General features: G+C 36.2%; 1 long non-coding RNA gene across 1 annotated transcript in view; it reads left to right on the top strand.

The window, feature by feature from the left end:
* Positions 1 to 6,043: 6,043 nt before the first annotated feature.
* LOC118763439 overlaps positions 6,044 to 17,659 on the top strand; it is a 20,487-nt gene continuing 8,871 nt past the window's right edge. Inside the window, exons 1-2 of the long non-coding RNA XR_004999201.1 lie at positions 6,044 to 6,054; positions 6,550 to 6,555. This is a non-coding gene — a long non-coding RNA (uncharacterized LOC118763439). The remainder of the gene's footprint in view (positions 6,055 to 6,549; positions 6,556 to 17,659) is intronic.

Here is a 17,659-nt window from a genome sequence, read left to right on the forward strand (position 1 = left end):
TGTAGGCGCTAGAAGACTGCATTTGGAGACAACATGGTCAATGGTTTCATTTTGTTGTCGGTATACACGACATGTTGGGCTACTGCCGTTCTTAATATGTTGGCCTGGTAGTTTCTTGTTGGTAGGCATTGATCTTGAGCTGCTATGATAAACCCCTCTGTTTCAGATTTTAAGCCAGAGGCCATTAGCCATTGATGGGTCAGGGCTTTGTCGATATCTGCATTATTCGCTCTCTTTGGGTATTTGCCATAGAGAGGTTTTTCTTGCCATTTATTATTCAGAATATCTAAGGACGCAGTTTGGCACGGGTTTTCATGCGCCTAGCTTTTTCTGTGCTTGTTTCTTGTATATCTATCTCTAATTCCGAAATTGGTTGTATTCGGAATTCACTTAGATATTCCTTTGCCTGTTTTGTGACTGAGTATGATGCTTTCTTGTTTTCATGCTTTAAGACAAGTTTTAACATCCAGTCCTCAGAGTTTTTCAGGTAGGTGTCTAGGCCAATTGTAGCAATCTTCATTGTTATTGCCAGTTGCAAAAGACCACGGCCTCCCTCTTTTCTTGGCAGATAGAGTCGTTCTGTATCTGCCTTAGGGTGGTGCATTCTATGCATTGTCAACAGTTTCCTTATTTTTCTGTCGAGCTGACATATTTCAGTAATTGACCAGTTAACAATATTGAAACTGTAAGTCACAACTGGTATGGCTAATGCATTGATCGCTTCGATCTTGTTTCTTGCATTCAGCTCTGTCTTGAGTATTGCTCTCACTCTTCGATAGCATTCTCTCCTGATCCTTTCCTTCATCTCTGAATGCCTTATTCTGTTCCCTTCAATTACCCCTAGGTACTTGTAGCTCTCCACTGGGTCTAGTTCTTTTATGACATTCTGCTGGTCAAGGTTAACGTTAGATGTTTCTGTCATTTTTCCTTTGATAAAGGTAGCCTTTGCACATTTATCGAGGCCGAATTGCATTCTGATGTCGTCACTGAATTGTTTGACTATTGCTAGTAAGCCCTTGAGTTGTTGGTCATTTTTGCAAAAAGCTTTAAATCATCCATGTAAATGAGATGATTTATATTTTTATCAAACATTTTATACCCGTACTGCACGTCATTGAGCAGCTTTGAGAGAGGTATTAAGGATAAACAAAAGAGGAGTGGTGACAGTGAGTCACCCTGGAAAATGCCACACGAAATTTTTACATCACCAGCATTTAGGGATTCATTGTCACGGTTCAGAGTTAGTGTGGTTCTCCATGATCTCATACTTACAGTCAAGAAGTTTCGCAGAGTAGGTGCTATCTTATACATTTCCAGGCATTTCCTAATCCAGCTATGTGGTAGGCTATCAAAAGCCTTTTTATAGTCTATCCAGGCTATTTGATAAGTTTTTGTGTCGTTTGTGACAATCTTCTAAGATCATCTTATTGATGAGTAGTTGGTCTTTACAGCCGTAGGATCCACGTTTACATCCTTTCTGTTCATTAGGGAATATGCTGCTGTCTGTTAAAAAACTATAGGTATATTCCGTCAGGACAGATGTTAGTGTTTTGTACATAGTTGTTAAGCAGGTTATGGGTCTATAGTTTTTTGGTTCATTTGTTTCTTCACTTTTTGGAAGCAGGAATGTTAACCCATTAACTAGCCAACTAGGGTGTTGCAAAACATCGTTGTACAGTTCTGTTAGCAGTTCATGGCTCTCTGGGAAGGCATTCAGCCAGAAGTTAGGAATTTTATCCTTTCCTGGAGACTTCCATTTGCTTGACCTCCTGAGAGCAGATCTTATATCTTCTACCTTGACACCCTCCCACTTTTGCTCTTCTAAGGGATCCAGTTCTGTAGATATTCTGTCAATCCAGGGGGCCTTTTCGTTGTGTGTTTTTTCTTCTGCCCAGATTTTATTCTTCTTTTGATGGTACAGACCTTGCAGTAAACGCTGTTTTTCCTATCTTCCTGTAAAAATTCTTGGTGTTATTTTTGAACATGTTGTTGTCCTTGAAAAATCTATAGTTTTCATATTGTATTTTTTCAGTAATTTTGGGGTTTTTGTAGGTTTGGTAGTCTTGTGAGCCTTAAGGTTTTTCAAATATTCAATGTCAGATCTAAATATTTTAATTTGTTGTTGCATAGTATAGGTGGTTGAGGTTTGTGATATCAACATCATTAGCTGAAATTATATCCTTAAGTGCAAGCCGGATTTTACCAATTATTTTCATGTTTTGGTTAGAGTTGCGGATTTTAGGAGGTGTATCACGTTCATCCATGCTGGTTTCTTTAATTTTCAGCCATTCAATCATGATTTGATTTTTTAGCTCATGTAGTTCTGTTGGGTCAATATTTGTGTGACTTTCTTTATCTATTTGATGCTCATCTGTCTTAGTGTTTATGATTGGTTCAGGGAGTATTTCACTTTGCCTATCACTTATACTAACTCTTTCAATCCCACTTCGTTTTTATCAGCCCTGGGCTGGTCTATAATTATTTCCTCTGTTTTATCTTCTCTAGCTGCAGCTTCGTTCATTTTATCCGATATTGCTTGTCTAACCTGATCAATCTCTACTTCAGTCAGTAATTTTTTTTTTATAATGTTTCTTCTGACGTTGGCAAGTTTGTTACTGTCTATGTAGGGTCTTACTTCAGGGTGTTTCTGTCTCCAGTTTAAGTATGCTTGTACAGTGCTAGACTTATCTGTGGGGAAATATATTATTATTATTATTATTATTATTATTATTATTATTATGTTGTTATTATTATTATTATTATTATTATTATTATTATTATTATCATCATTATTATTATTGTCATCATCATCGTCGTCGTCGTCATCATCATCAGTAGTAGTAGCAGCAGCAGCAGCAGCAGCAGTAGTAGTAGTAGTAGTAGTAGTAGTAGTAGTAGCAGTAGTATTAGTGGTGGGGGTGGTTTCTGCTATTAAATGTTTCTTGCAAGTCGGCTTTCTGAGGTATGTGCAACATTGTTTTTTTAGGCCTGTCGAGTAGTGTTTGTATGTAACATCAAATTTGTTGTGTTATGGAGTCCGTGTCAATGTTCTTGGTTTTCATTTTAATGTTTCATTTGTTTGTTGTAAAAAATATATATATATATATATATATATGTCTGTGTTGATTTGTATTTTTATAGGGTGCTGAGTGTGTAGAATTGCAGGTTATGTTATATTACTGGGTGTTGATTGTATTACAAATATGCTCTGCAGGTCGTATTACAGGGCGTGATAGTTGGTAGTGACAAAAGTATAGTGTGTGAGTTGATAAATTGTGCTACTGAACTGAAAGTGTCTTACATACAATGTCTGCTGTGTGCCTAGTAGATATATATATGTGTGTGTATGTATATGTACATGTATATGTGTGTGTACATATATAGGAGGATAAGTCAATATATATGAGGGGAAGTTATATATATGAGAGGAAGTCACTTTCACCATAACATATCTTTATTAGTCTCACACTGCCTTCTGTGTATGCATATCACCGTGACCACTGTGACTGACCAGGCTATTAGATGCTGCTACACATCGCTGGTCACAATGCGCTTCGCATTGTTTTAGCCTTCAAATGACGCCACCCCACTGGCTAAGCAAGCAGGCCAACAGAAGAAAGAGTGAGAGAAAGTTGTGGCGAAAGAGTACAGCAGGGATCGCCACCACCCCCTGCTGGAGCCACGTGGAGCTTTAGGTGTTTTCGCTCAGTAAACACTCACAACGCCCGTTCTGGGAATCGAAACCGCGATCCTACAACCGCGAGTCCGCTACCCTAACTGCTGGGCCATTGCGCCTCCATGTGTATGCATATAGTTGGTAATATTGTGGTCACATGATCGAAGTTTGAGCCTGATCATGCCATTTTTCTTTCTGGCTTTACAGTATAAGCATGGCCACTCCACTATCAATGTGCCCTCAAAAAGAGCAAAGAGCAGTAGTCTGAAAGATGGTAATGGTGAACCAGTTCGCCTTTACTATCTCTCGAGCTTGCTGAATCTTCTCATCAGCGTTGGAGGTTGACGGGCGTCCTGCTCCCTCTTTGTGCATCGTGCTTGTCCAGCTACTTTTAAACTTTTCGATCCACTCATGCACACTTCTACGCGGTAGTGTACTGTTCCTGTATTGTACTAAAAGCCTCCGATGAATTTCAACACCTGACACACCTTCCAACCAGAGAAATCATATCACTGCTCTCTGTTCTTCTTTGGTGCACATTGCTGGTGGAGCGACCATGCTTATACTGTAAAGCCAGAATATACATACATACATACATACATACATACATACACATACATACATACATACATACATACATACATATATATATATATATATATATATATATATACATATATATATAAATACATATACATATATATATATATATTATATATATATATATATTATATATATATAATACATATACATATATATATATACACACATATACATACATATACATGTATATATGTATATACATATATTTATATATGTGTGTGTGTGTGTGTCTGTGTCTGTGTGTGTATATATATATGCATGCACTATTATATTTAGTGTCTGTTGTTACTCCATACCATTACATTACATTTTTATCCAGGAATTTGGATACATTGATCTTCTGCACAGCTTAACCAGTTGAAGTAAAAGTCAAAGTATCACATAAGGTGTGACAACCACTGATACTTTGTCTGTTGCTCTGAAATATCTTACTCTGTATGTAGAGCAGGATTAATTCTGTTTTACTGTTCCTTATTGCATTATTCCTCAGCTAAACACGAATTGCACCATTTTGAATTGTTACTGGTATGGTTCTCTCCAAGATAGACCATGCGATAATCATGGACACACATTTTTTTCACCAGATGTCCTTCAAGAAGCACATACTGTTTTTCTTTGTGATAAGATTTAAAAATGCTCATGTGCTCATATAATTTGCTCTTAAATGGGTTTTCTATTAAGTTTATGTAAGACAATACCACCGTTTTCTTTCAGTTGTAGTCATCTGATACTTGATGCAATTTTTTATGCACAGGTTATCTACAGAACATAACTTAATATCTTGACAATCGTCTTTACCTGCTCTTTGGTTCGTTAGGCATATATTGTATGTATGTATGTATGTATGTATGTATGTATGTATGTATGTATGTATGAATGTATGTATGTATGTATGTATGCATGTATGTATGTATGTATGTATGTATGTATGTATGAATGTATGTATGAATGTATGTATGCACGTATGTATATATGTATTCATGTATGTATGTATGTATGTATGTATGTATGTATGTATGTATGTATGTATGTATGTATGTATGTGTATGTATGTATGTGTATGTATGTATGTATGTATGTATGTATGTATGTATGAATGTATGTATGCACGTATGTATGTATGTATGTATGTATGATGTACGTATGTATGCACGTATGTATATATGTATGTATGTATGTATGTATGTATGTATGTATGAATGTATGTATGCACGTATGTATATATGTATTCATGTATGTATGTATGTATGTATGTATGTATGTATGTATGTATGAATGTATGTATGCACGTATGTATATATGTATTCATGTATGTATGTATGTATGTATGTATGAATGTATGTATGCACGTATGTATATATGTATTCATGTATGTATGTATGTATGTATGCATGTATGTAAACCTAAATAAAACACTTTTTTTTTTGCTTTTTGCCAAATTGCATTTTATCATAGATTTTGCTGTACTTTGAAATAATTTTAAATTGCTGTAACTCTTGAATGCATTATTCAATATACATAATTTTTTCACCTAGTAAAATATGTTGCCAAGCTATTTAAAGAGAGAGTAGTGTTGTATATGCCCCATGTATTAGAATTTTTGGCATGTTATACAGATTTTAACTTTTAATACTTACTCTTAAAATTGCAGGAGAAATAGCTTTTAAACATTTTACTACAGAAATCATATATATCCATGCAAAAATTCATTACCCTTAACAGCAGAAAGCAGTTTTATAAACTAATCTAACTTTAGTTGAGGAATGTCATATTTGGTTTGAAAATATTTTTTTGCTGAGACATGTTAAATTTATTGAGGCAACGTGACTTGCAGAAAATACCAAATCTTTTTGTAGATATTTAGCATCATTACTAGGATAACCATAAAATTTAATTTCTCAGTTAAAGAGTTAACACTGTTCTTTTTAAATAATTTGTGAAGTTTGCTGTCAATATGGTAGTGTTAGTGTTTGTCTGTTAAGGTGGTGAGTTGTTTTGCTATACAGGTTATAGCATTCAGCTTAAACAATTGATTTTTATTAATTCTTTTCATAAATTTTAAAATTCAATATTGATACGCAGCATATGTATAAGGGAACTAAAAGTTCATACCTGATAGAAATCAAACCACATTTCTAGCACACTGATATCATTCAATGGTCATAAAACCGCTTTGCAATTTTTATCACTATGATCAGATGAGTGTTAGATACCCAGGACAGTCACATGCCTTTCATGTTAATAATTTTGTTGTTGCTGTTGTTGTTTAGCCCCAGGTTAGATTTGATCAAGTATCTTATTGATCTATCCAGGACCATATGTTTATTTCTGATATATATAAGGCTATAATATATTATCCAATATGTTTGCTATTTTTTTTTTAAACAGAAGGTTGTGATCTACAAGAGAAGGAGAGGGAAAGAAAGAGAAAGATGGAGGAGACAGACAGTTGTACACACACACACACACACACATACACACCAACACATATGCGTGCGCACACACACACAGAAAGAGAAAATGAAGGAGAGATTCAACTACTATTTCTAGTAGGTTGAGAGACCACATAGAAGCTTTCTCTGTCTCTGGTGTTGTTTACAACTGTAAATTCTTTATGATCGATGCTGTTTTGTTATTGTATGACTCTGAAAGTAACCAAATCATTGAACTCATTTCTAGTAAAAAATTATTCTTTAACGAGTTTCAGTCATTTGGCTGCAGCCATGCTGGGGCACTGCCTTGAAGAATTTTTAGTCGAATGAATCAAGTCCAGTACTTATTTTTTAAACTTGGTGCTTATTCTCTTGGTCTCTTTTGCTGAACCACTAAGTTATAGGGACGTAAACACACCAACATCACTTGTCAAGTGGTGGTGGGGGACAAACACAGACACAAAGACACACACACATGATGGGCTTCTTTCAGTTTCCGTCTATCAAATCCACTCACAAGGCTTTGGTGGGCCTGAGGCTATAGCAGAAGACACTTGCCCAAGGTGCTACACAGTGGGACTGAAACCTGAACCATGTGGCTGGGAAACAAGCTACTTACCACACAACCACACCTGCACCTATACTCTTTTACTTGTTTCAGTCATTTGAATGTGGCCATGCTGGAACACCACCTTTAGTCGAGCAAATTGACCCCAGGACTTATTCTATCGATCTCTTTTGCTGAACTGCTAAGTTACAGGGACGTAAACACGCCAGCATCGGTTGTCAAGTGATGTTGGGAAGACAAACACACAGACACACACACACACACACACATATACATACATACAATGGGATTCTTTCAGTTTCAGTCTACCAAATCCACTCACAAGGCTTCGGTCAGCCTTAGGCTATAGTAGAAGACACTTGCCCAAGGTGCAACGCAGTGGGACTGAACCTGGAACCATGTGGTTTGTAAGCAAGCTACTTGCCACACAGCCACTCCTATGCCTATATTCAGCAATTAAATAAAACTGTTTTATGGAGTAAGCTAGGATTCAACTAATATTTATTATATACTACCTCACAGACAACCAAAGAGAGTTGCATGTTTGGTTTAAAATCATTCATACTACATCAATATCCTGGGTCTACAATTCATTTGATTTTAGATATTACTAGCAGTATCGCCCAGCGTTGCTCGGGTTTGTAAGGGAAATAACTATATAAGCATTTATAGAGAGTTACTTCCCTTATATAAACCGAGCGAAAATGCATTAAAAATGCGGAAAAATTATGGTAAATTTTTTTTAAATCGTAGACTCATCGTAGACGCGAGTTACTTCCCTTATATAATAGCAAAAAAAATGCATTAAAAATGGGAAAAAATGATGGTAAATGTTTTTAAAAATCGTAGACTCATCTTAGACGCGCGCTAATACCCAAAAGGGCTCGATATGAATCACGACTATAAGATACCTGGTTTTGGTTAAACTGCACCACAAAATGTGGGAGTAGTTAGGAATCTAAATCGTAGGAGACAGACACACAACTTCACTTTTATATATAAAGATTAATGTTTTTTTTTTTTTATTGCAATAGCTAACTTCTAATGTTCATCATTTAAAGATCTGATTATAGCAGCGTTGTGCCTCAAAATCTTTGTTTGGAAGTTACTTTAACTGTACCATACCAAGCAGTGGAAGGTAAGTGTTATGTTGGTACAGCACAGGGCTGGCTTACACATAGATTTTGTAACCATTTTTCATCTTCCAATCAAATGAAACAGAAGGAACCATAGCATTAGTAGATCATAGATGGTCTTTGAAAGACCGTAAGATCAAGTATAATATCAAATGGAGAATGTTCAAGAAGCCAAAAGAAAATGCTGAAGGTGCAAATTTTAAATAACCTTAAAGATTCTAATACCTGCCTCAAATCCAAATGTGAAATTTTTATAAGATGCCTTCACAGGAGTAATACATGCTAGTCAAGTGAAAAGTTTAGCCTTTGGATTGAAAACTACTTTCAGGAACAATTTTGCTGTATCAAACACCTTTCCATAAATTCCGTCTTCACTTGCCCTTTTTTTCTCTCTCTCTCTTTTTTTACCCTGAATATATTGCCTACTTTTCTGCAATATTTTTCTTCTTTTTCTTCGTTTCTCTTCTATTTTATTTTTAACTCTTTGAGTCCCCTCATTTTCTGCCCTATAATGTCATTCTAAAAATAGACAGTCCCATCTTTGGAATCTCAAAGCTATGTGATAATGCTTGATTAATTCAAAACAATATGAATATGTTGCTGGTTGCTTGTCACTTGTATTGGGCTGGTTAATGAAGAAAGATATTCTTGACTGCATGAGCGATAAGCAAAAAGGGCTTGCAAACATTTAACTGAATATTTATTGTCATACATAAAGATATTGATGTTGGTTATTTACAATGAACATAAATATTTGCTGACTGGGAGAGAGAGAGAGATAAACTGCGTTGTGTCATTAGAAGTCACTTATGAGACATTGTGTGAATGTTCGATTTGCTGTCTGAGAACCTGGAGTTAATCATCATCATCATCATCATTATTTAACATCCGTTTTCCATGCTGGCATGGGTTGGACTGTTTGATAGGAGCTGACCAACTGACAGGCTGCCAAGTCTCCGTGTCTGTTTTGGCATGGTTTTAAGGGCAGCAAATTTCTGCAGTTCTCTTCTGTCTTCTTTTTTTTCTCTGTTTTTTTTTTTGAGCTGCAAAAAGTAAACATTTTTTTCTGTGTATTTGGAGAAAAGTAAGACTGAATATATCCAGAATACAAAGCATTGATATGAAAAATGGACAGTGCTTCTACTGCAGAAATTTGCAACTTTCTTGACATAAGGCATATCTACAGTAAGCTGTGAAAAATAATTGGAGTGTTTGATGCCTCTTCCAAGTTACATTGTAACCAGCCAGTATTTCTTCAATTGTAATTTTTACTGTTCTCCAACCTAGGTAGGTCAAAAGCAAAATAACCTCATTGTTTTTCAGGGTTTTCATGGATATCTCCTTTGCTGTCTCTGCATTTTCAAATTGTGCCTCAACTGTGGCGCTTCTTGCTCCACTACCAACATAAGTAATTTTTCCCAAATTGGCACAAGACACTTTTCCACCACCTTGTTCTTCGCTGTCATAATTCTCTTTTCTTTCCTGTCATAAATTTTATAAACTACCATTCTGGCAGTTTCTGTAAAGTTTCCTGAGGGGGCAACAGTTTCATCTCATTGCCTCTTTTTAAATTAAATTTCTGAATTTGAATAGTTGCTCCTTTGTTACATCCAATTCACAAGAGTTGTCACAAACAGCAACAGAGAAACTAGGTTTTTCCTTATCTTCCTTATTATTAACTTTGTTATTTCCTTCCATTACCAGGAAGTCCACTTCAGATTAAATTCCATTTTTACAAATGGCCTCCATCACAAATTCGAAAATAATAAATAATTTTTGTGACAAAAAAGTGACAAAAAATTAATATTTTACTGTGCAATGGATACACAAAAACAATTTTCTGCCCTGTAGGGAAATTTTTCATCGACACCATGACAACAGTTCAAATTTCACAGGTGTTTACACATAGTAATATCAATAAAGGAAGTAACAACAAAAATACATCAACCAAAATCAACTCACAAAGCAGCAGCAGCTGAACGCAGATGTGACATCCACCATTTTTCTTTATTATGATAATAAATATCTATTACAAAGGACAATACAGGACGTTACAAAAATATAAATGTGCTAAGTGAGCTTATATTTAAAAATTTGATGAATTGGCATCTTGGGCAAGTGTCTTCTGCTGTAGCCCCGGGCCAACCAATGCCTTGTGAGTGGATTTGGTAGACGGAAACTGAAAGAAGCCTGTCGTATATATGTATATATATATATATATGTGTGTGTGTGTGTGTTTGTGTGTCTGTGTTTGTCCCCCCTAGCATTGCTTGACAACCGATGCTGGTGTGTTTACGTCCCCGTCACTTAGCGGTTCGGCAAAAAGAGACCGATAGAATAATTACTGGGCTGACAAAGAATAAGTCCCGGGGTCGATTTGCTCGACTGAAGGCGGTGCTCCAGCATGGCCGCAGTCAAATGACTGAAACAAGTAAAAGAAAAAGAAAAGAAAAAAAATATTAATTAAAACTCTTCGTAAACTTATTTTCACAAAATATGGCTGGAATGCCAGCGATTTCACCTCGCTTCAACTATGGATGGAATTAAGTAAGGTCAGTTACTCCCAACTTCCACATGACATCCTTCCATCTTTTCTCATATATACTTCGCGTCAGGTGTCTCCTCTCCAGCCCTATCTTGCTCTTCAGGAGGTACCTGAAGTAGAATAGCAAACCAGTGCCGGAGATGAAGGATCCTGTCACTATTCCTTACATTCTGGGTCTCCGAGGTGAAGCCACTGGGCTAAGCATAAGTCTTTTGTTGGCCATCTCTTGGCTAACATCTTGTATGTCCTGCAGGTATCTCGCTTTAGATTGTTCGAATAGGTCTGCTTCTATCCTTGCCAACCATACATTCGGTGGCATACCTTGTATTGGTTGTAAAATATACGATTTTTTATGCGCAGTTATTATTCTCACTAGATCACCATTTTTCTCCTTGTACTTCACAATCCTTTCTCCTAGTGCATTTTTAAGGGGCGGGAACTGGGTTTCAACTTCGGGGTGGATTGGGGAGTTTTTTTTTGTGTGTGTTTGCGTTTTGTGTAGATGTTTTCTTTGTCAGGAGAGGGGAGTCTAGGGCATGGGCATTTTTCTTTTATGGGAAGTCACTATAGTAAATTCCATTTCCTCTTCAGCTTCCTTTTGTTGTGTGTTTTCTATGTTTTGTTTATTCCTTTCTTCCACTTTTCCCGTGATGCTTTCTGTGATGCTTTCCATCGCTTTCTTGTTACTGTCTTTTTGGGGAGGGACTTCAGCCTTTTTCTGTTGTTATTTTACTTTTTCGCAGTCCGAGCGAATGTGCCCTTTTTCTCCACATTTAAAACATCTGGGTCTACGTCCCTCGACTGATACTCTAGCGCTCAGTCCCTCCCCTATAAAAATGTGGTCTGGCCTCGATTAAAGCACGTCATTTGAGGCTTGAACTACCATCTCAAGTGTTTGGCCTTTCCAGTTTAGAGCCATAATTCTGGGTTGTCTTGTTTCTGTTCGTTATTACTTGTGTGCTTTTGCATGTCTGGTGCAGCCATCTGGTTCACCAGACCTCAGTCAAATCGTCCAACCCATGCTAGCATGGAAAGCGGACGTTAAACGATGATGATGATGATGATGATGTGTTTGAGTGTCTGCTGGTCTGAATGACTCTGTACTTGTAAGTCCTTTACTAGTGATCTTACTGGTAAATCTTCTCTGTTTCTCATCGTGGGTTGGGTTACCTCTCCCATCACTTTGTACTTCTTCAATTTCACTATTGTCGGTGACTTCCTTCTCTCTCTTTTCCTGGCTTTCACCTCTGCAAAGTTCCCTTCATGTTTTGTTTTCTGTTTCTACTGTTTCTCTACCATTATATTCTCCTGAATACTCTCCTCTACCATTTCCACTGCTATACTAGGGCATTTCTTTCTCACTATGGGGGTCTCCCCTCCAACATTATCTCCAGCCTTTCTTCATTTGGTAGTTCCAAAGTTTCAGGTATTTCGTCATAATATTCCGGGCTCACTGCACAAATTATCTCTAATCCGTAGCCCCATACTTCACTTGTTGGGTTCTGCTTATCATTCCTATCCTCACCTCTTCACTTTCTCTCCTCATCTTTGAATAAAAATCCGCCACTAATATCCACTCTGGTTCTATCAATGGTGGGATTCTTCCCACCTTAATTCTGATAATTCTTTTGTCCAAACTGTCTGGCATCAAAGTCATTTTTCTCCCAGTTGGAGGCTTTTTCTGCCTCCTCTTCTGATACAAAGGTTATCACTATCGACACATAACTCTTACCTCTCATAAAGAATGTTATGCTGTTTCCTATCTGTTCTTCCCAAATTTCTTCTATTTCTTCCTGCGACGTCTGTTCAATTCGTCTATTTTTATTCAAAAATGTTCTGAAAACGACTGTCTTCTTTTCCATTTTCATTTTTTCCTCCTCTGGCAGGGTCATTTTTATATTTGATCCTTCCTTCTCTACCATACTACAATATTTCTTTATCAGCTCTCCATTCCACTGTAACATCTCTTGTTTCAGCACTCATAGGTCTAGGGGAACTCATTCTCCAGCAGCTTCTGCATAACTTCTCGTTTTTCTCAGTTATTCACCACCACCCAACAATGGTGGCTTCACAAAAAATTCAGCTGTCGTTCTTCCAAAAACGCAAAAAAAAAAAAGATGGGTGACGATGGGAAGTGGTTTTCAATGCAAATATATATATACTTTTTCCAGGAGATCAGAAAGATGACTTCCTTTTGCAAATACTGATAGGGCACAGAAAGTGTGTCAATAGCCAGCTGGTGGAGGTGTCTTCCTGGGGCTACAAGCTACAGTAGCATAAACCCTTAAGGGTTAGCCATATTTAGGTGGCAAATATACTTCCCGACATATATATATAGTTAATCCAAACATGAAAACACAAAGAGAAAATACAACAACGCAAGGACGTGGAACAAGTATAGTGTTATTGGATGCTCAGGAAAGGAAAGAAAGAAGGAGGATTTAACATTTCGAGTGGAGCTCTTTGTTAGAAACATAGGAAAAGGAAAGATCCAAGAAAGGGAAGACGGAGGAAAAAAAATTGCCAACGATACACAAGCTGTCACATATTGAATATATATATATATATATATATATATATATATATATCATCATCATCATCATCGTTTAGGCTCCGCTTTATGATGATGATGATGATGATGATGATATATATATATATATTCAATATGTGACAGCGTGTGTATCGTTAGCAATTTTTTTCTTCCATATATATATGGGTGGCACGTAAAAAGCACCCACTACACTCATGGAGTGGTTGGCGTTAGGAAGGGCATCCAGCCGTAGAAACACTGCCAGATCTGACTGGGCCTGATGCGGCCTTCCGGCTTCACAGACCCCAGTTGAACTGTCCAACCCATGCTAGCATGGAAAACGGATGCTAAATGATGATGATGATGATGATGATGATATATATATGTATGCGTGCATGTGTGTAGAGAGAGGAGGAGGAAGGGAGCGAGAAAGAGAGTCATCTATGTCTCATACATAATGTATATACAGAGTTGGCAGGCATGATTCTGTAGTTTTTGTCTGAGACAAAATATCTTCATAGGCACGCTATGTTACAAACCAGTGGACATCAGAGTGAAATGAACGCTATCCTAGCAGTGGCCCACAAAAAATGCTTCTTTGAGCCTTGTCAATGACATGTACCTGCTAGTCACATGCCTTGACAAAATTTACTCACTTCAATCTATGCTGGCTGATATATTTGAAGAGTCATCAATATTGCCTTGCACAGTTGGTGGTGTGAAATCAACAGAACATTCTGACAGTTATATGTCATAACCTGTAATATACTGCTTGATGGTATATAAAAATATAACCACTCCATTATTCATATGAGTGTGCTTTTTTTCTGACTTATGGACAACTAACCGATTTTATGTATAATATATATGTATAATATATATATATAATATATATATAATATATATATATATAGATAGATAGATAGATATAGATATAGATATAGATAGATAGATACAATACCATGCAAAAGTCTTTGATCACTTTAAACTATTGTAAGTTTCTACTAATTGCCAACTTAAAAATGGATGTTTCGCTTTGCGTTTTTTACAAATGAAACATTAACTCTGTTGGAGTCATTTCCATATCTAATCCTTATATTTTGTATTAGGGCTTCTGAACGAGAGGGGAAGATGCAAGACGACTACCAAAAATGACCATGCAAAAGTTTTCGGTCACCTCACATAAACCAATCAAGACAGACTGTTTTAAAACAACAAAATGTCTATACTTTTTTACTCTTTTACTTGTTTCAGTCATTTGACTGTGGCCATGCTGGAGCACTACCTTTAGTCAAGCAAATCGACCCCAGGACTTATTCTTTGTAAGCCTAGTACTTATTCTATCAGTCTCTTTTGCTGAACCACTAAGTTAGACGTAAACACACCAGCATTAATTGTGAAGTGATGTTGGGGGTACAAACACAGACACACAAACACACACACATGCGCACACACACACACACATATATACATATATACGACGGGCTTCTTTCAGTTTCCATCTACCAAATCCACTCACAAGGCTTTGGTCGGCCCAAGGCTATAGTAGAAGACACTTGCCCAAGGTGCCACGCATTGGTACTGAACCCGGAACCATGTGGTTTGTAAGCAAGCTACTTACCACACAGCCACTCCTACGCCTATAATGAAAATTTATTACATGATGTTCATTTCAAGGAGTTACTGTACATTGTTAGCTTGAGTAATTGCTTCAGTGTGTCTGGGAAGAGATGCATACAAATTCTTCACCATCTTCACAGGTATAAGATGCCATTCTCTGTGACTGAGCTCCCACAACTCTTCAAGAATGCGTGTATTCTTCTGACAAACACTTCTCTTTAGTTCTGTCCACATTTGCTTGATGATATTTAAGTCAGAGCTCTGAGCTTGCTAATCTTTCAATACGGTAACACCTTCATCGGCCAGACTCTGCTGTGTTGCACACAGTCTGTTACATGGAGCTCCATCATGTTGAAAAATCTCACCTTCACCCAAATCTGGTATCAAGTTGTCCTTCAGCAACTGGATTTATTTGGCACTATTCAAGATGCCATCAATTTTAATCAACTTTCTTAAACCATCACTTTTCATGTATCCCCAAAGCATTAGACTCTTACCCCCAAACTTCACCATTTTCATCATGTAATGTGGATTGTTTCACTTTCTAATAAGCAAGAATTTGTCAGAAGGCCTCCAGAAAAGTGAAATGATCCATGTTACATGATGAAAGCAGTGAATAGTGCCAAATACATCCAGTTGCTGAAAGACAATTTAATACCAGACTTGGGTGAAGGTGAGATTTTTCAGCGTGATGCCACAGATCACTTGCAACACAACAGAGTCTGGCTGATGAAGGTGTTACCATATTGAAAGATTGGCCAGTTCAGAGCCCTGTCTTAGGTATCATCGAGCAAATGTGGACAGAACTGAACAGAAGAGTTTGGCAGAAAAATCCACGCATTCTCGAAGAATGGTGTGGATGCCTCTGATGAGAACTCAATAAGGTTCATAAATCGATTAAGGTTGTTCATTGTCTTTTCTGTCTCCAGAGAAATGGCTAAAATTTGCTCTGTTTATAATTATATCATATGTTACATATTTATTATGTCATACCTTGATACTGTGTGGAATAAGATCCCCGTTGACAGGCTGGTATTTATAGAGTCTTAAACACTTTTGGTATGCAAATTAGGGACTCTGTCATGGAGTAACTGCTGCATTTGTTGAGTATATAAACAGTTTGGCTGCTTATTTCTCTGGAGACTGTCAGAATGGCGTGGATGCCTCTGATGGGAACCCAATGGTTGTTCAGTGTTTTTTCCAGTCTGCAGAGAAATGGATAAAATTTCTCCTGTTTATAATTATACCATATGTTATACATGTATATATATGTGTATATATATATATTATATAATATATATATATGTAGGTCCCGGTTGATTCGGGGTTAACCACAGTAAATAAGGTTACTCAATACATAGCAGAGTAAAATTAATTTATTATATAGAAGGAGCTTCTACAGGACTAGAACTGGTTTCATTCAAGAGAAATCTTCAGGAAGCTAGTTAACAAGAATTGTATTGGCATTTATACATTTAGGCAGGTTTAACGGGGTGTTGGTGGGGGACTTTTTTGGGGATAGGCATAGCGCAAAATATCATATTTGGGGGAGTGGTCAAGGAGTCAGTGTTAAATTAGATAGAAGAATAAATTTAAAAAAAATAGAAAAATAAAAAAATATAATATAAAATAAAATAAAAAAATAAAAAAATAAAAAAATAAAAAAGTAAAAAAACCTATATATAAAAACCTATATATAAAAAAAAACCCTATATATAAAAAAAAAAAAGGGGGAATAGAGTTTTAGGTAAATAAGGAGATTCTCACTTATACCTATGCACACATGTATACATACACACACATACAAACATATATACATATACATACACACATACATACACACACATATATATACATATATATACACTTACACATACACATCATATACATATCTACACATACACATATATGTATACATACACACACTCACATGTGTGTATACGTGTATGCATGTGAGTGTGTGTATGTATACATATTGTGTATGTGTAGATATGTATATGTATGTGTATGTGGAAGTGTATATATATGTATATATATGTGTGTGTATGTATGTGTGTATGTATATGTATATATGTTTGTATGTGTGTGTATGTATGTATACATGTGTGCATAGGTATAAGTGAGAATCTCCTTATTTACCTAAAACTCTATTCCCCCTTTTTTTTTTTTTATATATAGGGTTTTTTTTATATATAGGTTTTTATATATAGGTTTTTTTACATTTTAATTTTTTAATTTTTTTATTTTTTTATTTTATTTTATATTATATTTTTTTATTTTTTATTTTTTTTTATTTATTCTTCTATCTAATTTAACACTGACTCCTTGACCACTCCCCCAAGTATGATATTTTGCGCTATGCCTATCCCCCAAAAAGTCCCCCACCAACACCCCGTTAACCTGCCTAAATGTATAAATGCCAATACAATTCTTGTTAACTAGCTTCCTGAAGATTTCTCTTGAATGAAACAGTTCTAGTCCCGTAGAAGCTCCTTCTATATAATAAATATATATATATATATATATATATATATATATATATATATATA

Source organism: Octopus sinensis, linkage group LG5 (genome assembly GCF_006345805.1).
Source record: "Octopus sinensis linkage group LG5, ASM634580v1, whole genome shotgun sequence".
NCBI classification, from domain to species: Eukaryota; Metazoa; Mollusca; class Cephalopoda; order Octopoda; family Octopodidae; genus Octopus; species Octopus sinensis.